Raw genomic sequence first — 8,735 nt, 5'->3', positions numbered from 1 at the left:
CTGTTCCTGTGCTTCCAACTTGTCTGGTTACAATTACATGTTTGTTAGTCCACCCATTGTAAAGTGCTTCAGAATTTGTTGGCTCTATATAAATATAATAATAATAATAATGAAAAGGAATATGGTGCAGACATATAGAGGGTCATGCACTACGTTAGGAGTTGGACTGGGTTGGTGCGGGAATGCCAACGTTTTGGCTAAAGCCACTGAACTGGAGATTTTTTCTAATTTGAAGTTCCCTTATCAGTTATTTGTGATTCTCTTTCAGTGAATGTCTGTATTTGTTTTCAACTGAATTTGAAACACTAGTGTCTTCTTTTTCAAGCAATTTTTTGGGTGTGAAAGTGTAATTGACAGAAGACGTGTAGACTGCTAAAAAACAACAACAACAGTAAGTGTTTTTAAAGCATCCTTTTATATAAAATTTTACATTTTTATTTCATCATTGCCTGATGCAAGAGAAATATATAATTTTGCTATGACTATTTTTCTTGATCTTGATCTGCTGATTAACAGTATTCTCTTACACATTGATATGTATATTATTTCCACTTTAGGTCCACAGTAACGCACTGGTGTCATATCAAGAAAGTTTGAGAAATATATTCCGTATTAGGAGATACAAGTATATGATAACAAAAAAAAAAAACTTACATTTTCTCCCCTATGCTGCAAAGGTTTAAAAAGACCAGGCTCTGGCTAAATTTAGATTTTCTCAGCCAACTCATTTATCCTGATTTTCTGTTTTTTGGGAGCTTGTGTATATAGCATAAAACTCTGCTCAGGAACTGGTGAGAGGGGTGTTGTGCGTTTGATTGATTGCCCATAATTAATTAATAATTTGATCTGTTCCCTGTCTATGTTTCGGCAGCCCGTGGGTAATAAACCCCTTGTCTTGAAATGAAGTCCACATTTTCTACCCTCATGTCCTTAGCATTATTAAAACTGCTATAATCCTTCCAGCTCCCTGACTCCTGGTAGGGTGAGTAATAGTAGGTTTGTGAGTATTGGTGTGTTTTAGATGCCCTGAGTAGGCATTTCTCTTATATATATACTAACGGCACACAGTAGGCATGTTTGTAATTGTGTGTAGCTCTTGGTGTGGTTGCATTGCTAGTATAAAGTAAGCCTGGGTGTGATGGTGTGTAGTGGGTACAAAGTGGGTATGCCTGGGTACCTGTAGTGGCATAAGGAGGTTGTGCTAGTGGTAGAGTGGATCTACTTGTATTGTGTGTCTCAAGTAACCGGTTCATATATGCTTCCTTGTAGTTAATAATAGATTTGTCACTAACTGTTCACCACTATATTTTGTTTTCTATATTGATACGCAGATTTATTTACTTACGTGAGAATTCAAAGTGAATTCAAACAAAATTGAAAATGCAAGACCAGAGTAGCTGAAATGAAAGCAGAGCGGACAGAGAATTGTTCTAGTTTGGCTTTTTTTCTACCCTAAATTTGAAATTCAGTTTGAATTCTCACTTCAGTATATAAACCTAAGAGAGGTTTGAGTCTTTTTTCTGAGACACTATAAAAAGCAATAAATTATTCAGCTAATTGTCCCCTGTTCCTTTTCTGTTAGTTCTCACACTTGTGATTCCTCCTTAATTGCCTATGAATTGTCCGTTTTCTATCATTACCTATCCGCTTCCAACCAATTACCAGTCCACAAAATTCATCTTATTTTAATATTGGGACATAGAGGAGCAATTTCACTCCTGAGACCCACCAGCATCAATGAAGTAAAGCCTTGAATATTATGTAAAACATCTCGTTTTGGATGTTCTTTCCTTATCATATTCCTGTCAAAGGACTGAGCAATGTACTGGACATAAATGCACTGCCTGCGTCCTGCACTCAAAATTACATTTACTGTTCTAGGAAGTAGCACATATACGAGCGTTATTTATGACAGTCTCCTCACAGCTCAGTTGAGTAAAACATTCTCCATTAGCATGCGTCTAGTGTACTTTTAATGGAGCAAAATAGTATTCATTGTCTGCAAGAGTGTTTATTTCAAGCCAGGGGATCCCTCAGACTCCATTAACAAATCAGGTAGGAATAGTAAGTATAAAAACCATAAAACAAAACCAGCCCTACAAGTTTGGAACTGTCCATAAAACATGCAGTAGCTACAGAATACTTTCAGGCTCTCAAGACCCACACATTGGGCCAACGCAGGTTTCCGGCCTACCTTTCATTCTTTACATAGTCCAAAAATAGCTGAGGTGGAAATGAGCTGAATTTAAGAATTTTTCCAATTTGCTTATTTTAGCGATTTTCCACTATTTGTATTTATGTAATAAATGCTACTATTTGCCACTGTGAATATAATAAGCGCTAGAAAATCAGAAGAACTGTCATGATGCGTTAACTGGACTTCCAGAACTCAAGCTGCTTTAACTTTTCAAAACGTCCACAGAGGTAAATCAGTGCTTTTAAAATCCCAAAAACAACAATTATTTATTTTGGGACTATAGTCTCACTTCTATTGCTGTCAGCACTGTTCACCCCCTTTGTTTCTAAAAAATAACATTTAATAAAGATTACTTACTTTCAGCACCGAGACATTTTTATTGACATACAATATTTCACATCTCAAGTTTATTCTTTACATCTGACATTTAGATAAATGTTTGCATATATTTACATTGTTTTACAATTTATACAAATTAACAGATTAACGAAAATATATACATATATAATAAAAAAAAATGAAGAGACGGGGAGGAGTGGTTATTATTTGGTAGTTATGTTCCTGTGTATTTTAATTATAACATATAAGTTTAAAGCGCTAGATTTCCATTTATTAATCACTATAACTCTAATTTGCATTTACATCTTCCCTTTACCCAATTAATACATTTTAATTACCGTCATATTGGTATACAAATTTACAAATAAGTGAATAATAAGTAAAGGGCAAATTTTTACCCCTAATCTCTCAGTATTCCTTCCTTATAAACACTATAGGGTCAGGAACACAAACATTTATTCCTGATCCTATAGTGCTAAACCCACAATTTAGGTCACTTGCCCCCCCCCTCAGCCCCCTTAAAAGTTAATAAAACTCACCTTATTTCCAGAGTCGTGCGGGTCCGCCGGTGTTGGCCTTGCCCCCTTGGTGCCGATTGCCGATTTTTAGCCAATCCAATGCTTTCCAATGGGGAAAGCATTGGATTGGCTAAAATTGGCAAGGCGGCGGGGCCAAATGACATTTTGGCCAATCAGCACCTCCTCATAGAGATGCATTGAATCAATGCATCTCTATGAGGAAAATTCAGCGTTCCCACGTAAAGCATGGAGACGCTGAACGGCACTTCTGCCTACTGTGCAGCACTGCCCTAGGAAGCATCTCCAATCTCAGGAGTGACCACTTGGAGGTTTCCCTAGAATAATGTGCATGAAAATGCCTGCATATAATGAATATACTCACCAGAACAATTACATTAAGCTGTAGTTGTTCTAGTGACTATAGTGTCTCTTTAATATTTAATATTATTAGTATATAAAAAAAAAGGAGATTTTTTTATGTCAGGAGGATGTTCTTCCCAAGTGCTTTATGCACCATGAAGCACTGCCTCTCCATGCTTCCCTTTGGCAGCGAGATCATCAATAGTGGTGACATCCCAGTTAGCAGAGCTGCAGCAAGGAGACCCTCTCACTGCTGGATTAGAGATAAGCTTAACAGGAAAGAGGGGGACAAAGAGGTCCCAGAAGGGGGCGGGGCCTGACAGCCAAGATGGCCAGACGCACTTGCTCTTGGCTCCGGTGCCGGCGGGCATATTCTCAGACCCAACTGTGATTACCGACACTTGAAACGAGCAACCTGCCACGGGGGACTGACCGGCACCCGGCGAGATGCCCAACGGTACCTGAATCATACCCATCGCCCAGCAGAAACCGGAGCTCGGCGATGCGGCCTGATCTTCAGCATGGCAGGCGGGGTAGACGGGGAGGGACGGCTGCTCTCTTTCGGGTGCACCATGCTCACACTATGGCAAGGGCCCCTGCAAGTCCCCTCCTTTGGACCGGTGGGGGTTATCCCGGTCCCCACCAGCCCCAGACCCACAGCTCAGCATGCTGCCAGGCCACTCTGCAACTGGAGCAACATGGCCGGAAGGCCTCACAAAATGGCGTCCGAGCAACAGCACCCAGCGTACACACAGTACGATCAACAGGGCACTAACCCTATATCCCACTTTATGGCACAGCTTGACAAGCTCTTCCAGAGGTTCTGGAGACTCCTGGAAGACCGCAGCAGGCACGAGCAGTCCCAACGTGAAGCAGTAGCACAAGACGTCGGAAGAGGGATAGGGGGATGGTCACCACGTGGCAAACTCCATGGAACCAGCTACATAGACCGCACTAAAAGCCTTCCCAGGCCGAAGGCCGCAGGGAGAAAGCCTGCACGGTGCCGACCACATTGCAGGAGGCCTAACCGCCGCTGGCGGCGGCGTAACACCCAGGCCTCCCATGGCGCCCGACGAAAGAAAGACCCGGCCTCACAAGGACAACGAGTCTGTGGACCGCAGGTACTGGCCTTCGCACCGACCTGGGGCTGGCCGGCGGCCTATACCAACCCGCACCCCTCTGCCCCCCAATGGACTATTCCAGCTCATACAGCTGCCTTCCCCAGTAGAGGCATCGGCTGACCGTGAGCTTGCTGCCCCAAAGCCCCACTCACCACCACTACTGGCTGAGAACCGATTGGGACGCGGTCAGAAAGGCCCAAGAAGACGCCACACGAAACCCCCCTACCTGACATGCATGCTCCCCTGGACTTACCTTTTTCCTATCTTTCTGAGGACGGTTGGTGGATAATTAAGCGTGAAGCCGCTGGACTTTCCGATCTGTAACCTACCTACTAGGGCAAAACTGCTGGACTCATAACCATAACTCTCTTAATGGTTATGCTGTGTATAGTAAGGGTTAGAAAAGTTGAAACCTGCACACACTAGAATGTTCAACATATGCTATGCCTGACAAACATACCAAACATTGAGCCTCACATTTCTCGTGACCACTTAGCGTGTTAAGCAGTGAAAAATGCCTAGACCAGCCGATATAGCACACACTATTTTGGGGAGTTAACGCAAACACATGCTTTAAGACTGGCAAGCCCTGCAAAGCTACAATCGGGCGTCCCATACACCAGAATGATGGCAGGACACTAGATATAGGCAACATGGCACACACGACCTACTGTACTCTATTCAACGCCCAGAGGCCATAAGCTCTCACCAAACAGAATCAACCTGCTTTGCCCAATAGCTAATCATAGTGAGATGGATCGGACTGTTCCAAATGTTGTTCTAGTCATTTGTTCATAGTCTAGCAATATAGTTACGTACCTGTTTGACCATTACTTTATACACATAAAAAGAGGCTGACAAGTCTCTAAGACAATATGCATTGCAATGTGACACTCCCAACATGTACAACTTATTATTGCCTTCCCCTCTCTTTATTCTGTACCCATAACCAAATATGCCTCAATAAAATAAAGATTGACAAAAAAAAGAGGTCCCAGGAAATTCACTAACACTCCAACTTTACAAATAAATGTATTTATTTCTAACTCAAGAGTGTTGCTTTTGACTGAGAAACAAGCTCTAAATATCTTCCATGCCCAACGTCATGCAATAATGGTGTTGTGGTACTATTGCCATAGTATTATGAAAATCGTGTAAAACAAGCTGCACGCTGCTAAACACAGGGGAAACCACAAATTCTTGTGACTTGCCTTCTTTTGCCTCCTTGACGTTTAATACGATAGTCAAAGAACGATGACGAGCCATGAATACGAGACTGACAGCAATTATGTTGCTTATGGGTGATGGTAAACAGCACTGACTGGCATCTTTTAGCTAGAGTGAGTTATATAGAGCGATCCTTATTTAAATGTATTTCCTACAATAAAACAGACATGTCAGTTAGAGTAGCTGTCATCTCCTAGTTACATGGAGTAATAGGGAGCTATAACAATTTAAGGCAATTTCCTGTACACAATATAACAAAGCTCCCTGTTAAAGTAACATGCACTTCCTAGTTACACATAATAACAGAGAGTAATGTTAGTTTTAAATGTAATTTCCTTATGACAATATCCCATGCCTTCTGGCAGCTCAATAACTATGTGGAACAGGTATAACAGAGAAACATCTAGAGGAATGAGGAGGAAGCAGTAGTTTGTCTGATATTTTAGTTAATTTCTTTTCTATATATAAAGCAGCATCACAGAGATACTTTGAATTTACTTTAATTCCATTTTTTATTATTAATTCTTTATTTTTGTGGTGCATTTCAGTGAGTGCATGCTCTTGTTATGCCACAACAGCAGTAGCAAGAAGGGTGAATAACATAGTTAAAACAGACATATGGCATGGATAGTTATTGCACACATTTTTAAAAGGTAAGTAGCATAGTTTTAGGCTTTCCAACGTGTCTATAGTGTGTGTAGAGCATTTTCATCGTTAGTTATTTAGACAGATTGGTAAACATGCATGAGTGTGTTATATAGCAAACTAGTAGGCATATAGATAAAGGTGACGCTTATGGGTGAGATAGTACAGGCTTGTCGTCAGCCTCTTAAGTAAGATTAGAGGGATGCGTCCCGGCTACAGCAGGCAGACATACAGGTGCATTGCTAACGGGCTATCAGTGATGGCGTCAACATTAGTATTAAAGACATTAGTACAGAGCTCTGTCCTGGTGAGTTAATGCTGAGATAAAGAGCTTTGGGGACGGTATTATAGCTTATATCAGAGGATTGGGGCCACAGGGTACGCAGAGATGTTAGAATCAATGAATACTGTGGGTAGGCAATCTAGGAATTTTTTATTTTTTATTCTCTTTTATAGAGCACCAGAAAATCTGAGCGATATAAGAGGTATACACACTAGTTGATAATTTAGTGACTGCGTTGGAATTTCACTGATATTCCAACACAAAAATATATACATATTCCAACACAAAAATATATACATTAGGCACATCCATTGGTCCCGGTGGCACCATGGCTCTAGGTGGCACTTTTACAGAGGCAGCATTTTGCTGCACCAGTACACTTTAAGTTGCCTGCTGGGGGCCCGGCTATTTGCACACATATATAATATATATAAATATAAATATATATAAATATATATATGCTGTTCCAGGCCCCCTCTACCTTGTCTTGTGTAGAGGGGGCCCAGAAGTCTAATCTTCCTGAAGCTTCATGTCCTCTCCTCTTTGCCTCAGGTTGCCATGGCAATGCACCAGCATGCATTACGTGCCGCGTGGAGCATTGCCATGGGAACTCGTGCCAACGCCTTCGTGCGGCTCGCAAGAAGAGAGGAAACTGCATGAGAGAAGATTAGACTTCTGGGCCCCCTCTTCACAATACACAGCATAATGTGCCACAGGAGCACCAGGGAAACTAGTGTTCCCCCACCCTGACCACAGGTAAGAAGCAGGGAGGGGGGGAATAAACTAGTGTTCACCCACCCTGACCACAGGTACGAAGCAGGGAGGGGGGAATAAACTTAATTGTAAATTAATAAAAAAAAAAGCCCCTTACACACACTGCACACACTACACAAATACACTATATTCAATACACACTCTACAGCCACAACAAACACACTCTGCATCCATTATACACACACTCTACATCAACTACAAACACTGCATTCACTACACACACACTCTGCATCCACTACAAACACTGCATCCACTACACACACACTACATCCACTACACACACACTGCATCCACACACACTGAATCCACTATACACAAGCACACAATGCATTCACTACACACACTGCATCCCTTACACAGACACTGCATTCACTACACATACTGAATAACATAATTGATGTGCGCGTAGTTTGGGGCAGGGGGATGGCAGCATTTCATCCTTGGACCCAGGCAGCACAGTGTCTTTGGCCGGCCCTGATCAGACGGCATAGAGACTACTCTGGCTCATGTAGGATCCTGCCTTCTCCCATCAGCCATCACTGTCATACATGCCCCAGTGCTGGCCTAAAGTTCATGGCTGTCATGTTGCAGAGGGTCAGTTAGGCTGTGCAATACAGGTTTTGCTTAGATGCACAAGATCTAAAAACATATTCTGCCCTTTGAAATAACAAGATATATATACACGCACATTAATAATAATAATGCACAAATTTAAATCCTGGGATAAATGCCAGAAAAAGAGGATACTGGAATAAGACCCGAAAACTTGGATGAGCCCCAAAAAAACTGTTAGCAGAAGCTGTGTAAATGGGAATTAAACTACTGCCTTGATGATACAGTAACACTGTTCCCATTTTCCTACATACATACAGATATGGAAAACTATTTTTAAGTCTTGATGTAGGATTGCAAGTAAAATCAAGTGCACATTTTGTTTCCCTGCTCTAATCCAGTAAGTATGTAGATGGTTAACTATAATCACATACTGCAGGTGACGAGAATCATTTCTCCAGAATTGTCACCCAGGCTACGCATACCAAGGGATCAGTGATCTAGGTGAGTCTAACTCCTCCTTGCCTGTGCTATGTTAGCATAGAGTTAGGCTCATAACAACTGAGTGTTGTCTGGTTAGAGAACTACAGACTGCATCATGAACGATCTCCATACCAAAGTCCAGGTAATTCTCTATGATAGGAATTATGTTAGTAAGATACTCACAGTAATTGTCCTATCCTGCCTTCTAACTTTATAATTATTTCTTAATGCAGGGG

This window comes from Pelobates fuscus, chromosome 6 (assembly GCF_036172605.1).
Source record: "Pelobates fuscus isolate aPelFus1 chromosome 6, aPelFus1.pri, whole genome shotgun sequence".
NCBI lineage: Eukaryota > Metazoa > Chordata > Amphibia > Anura > Pelobatidae > Pelobates > Pelobates fuscus.
Note: the sequence above shows the minus strand (reverse complement) of the source record.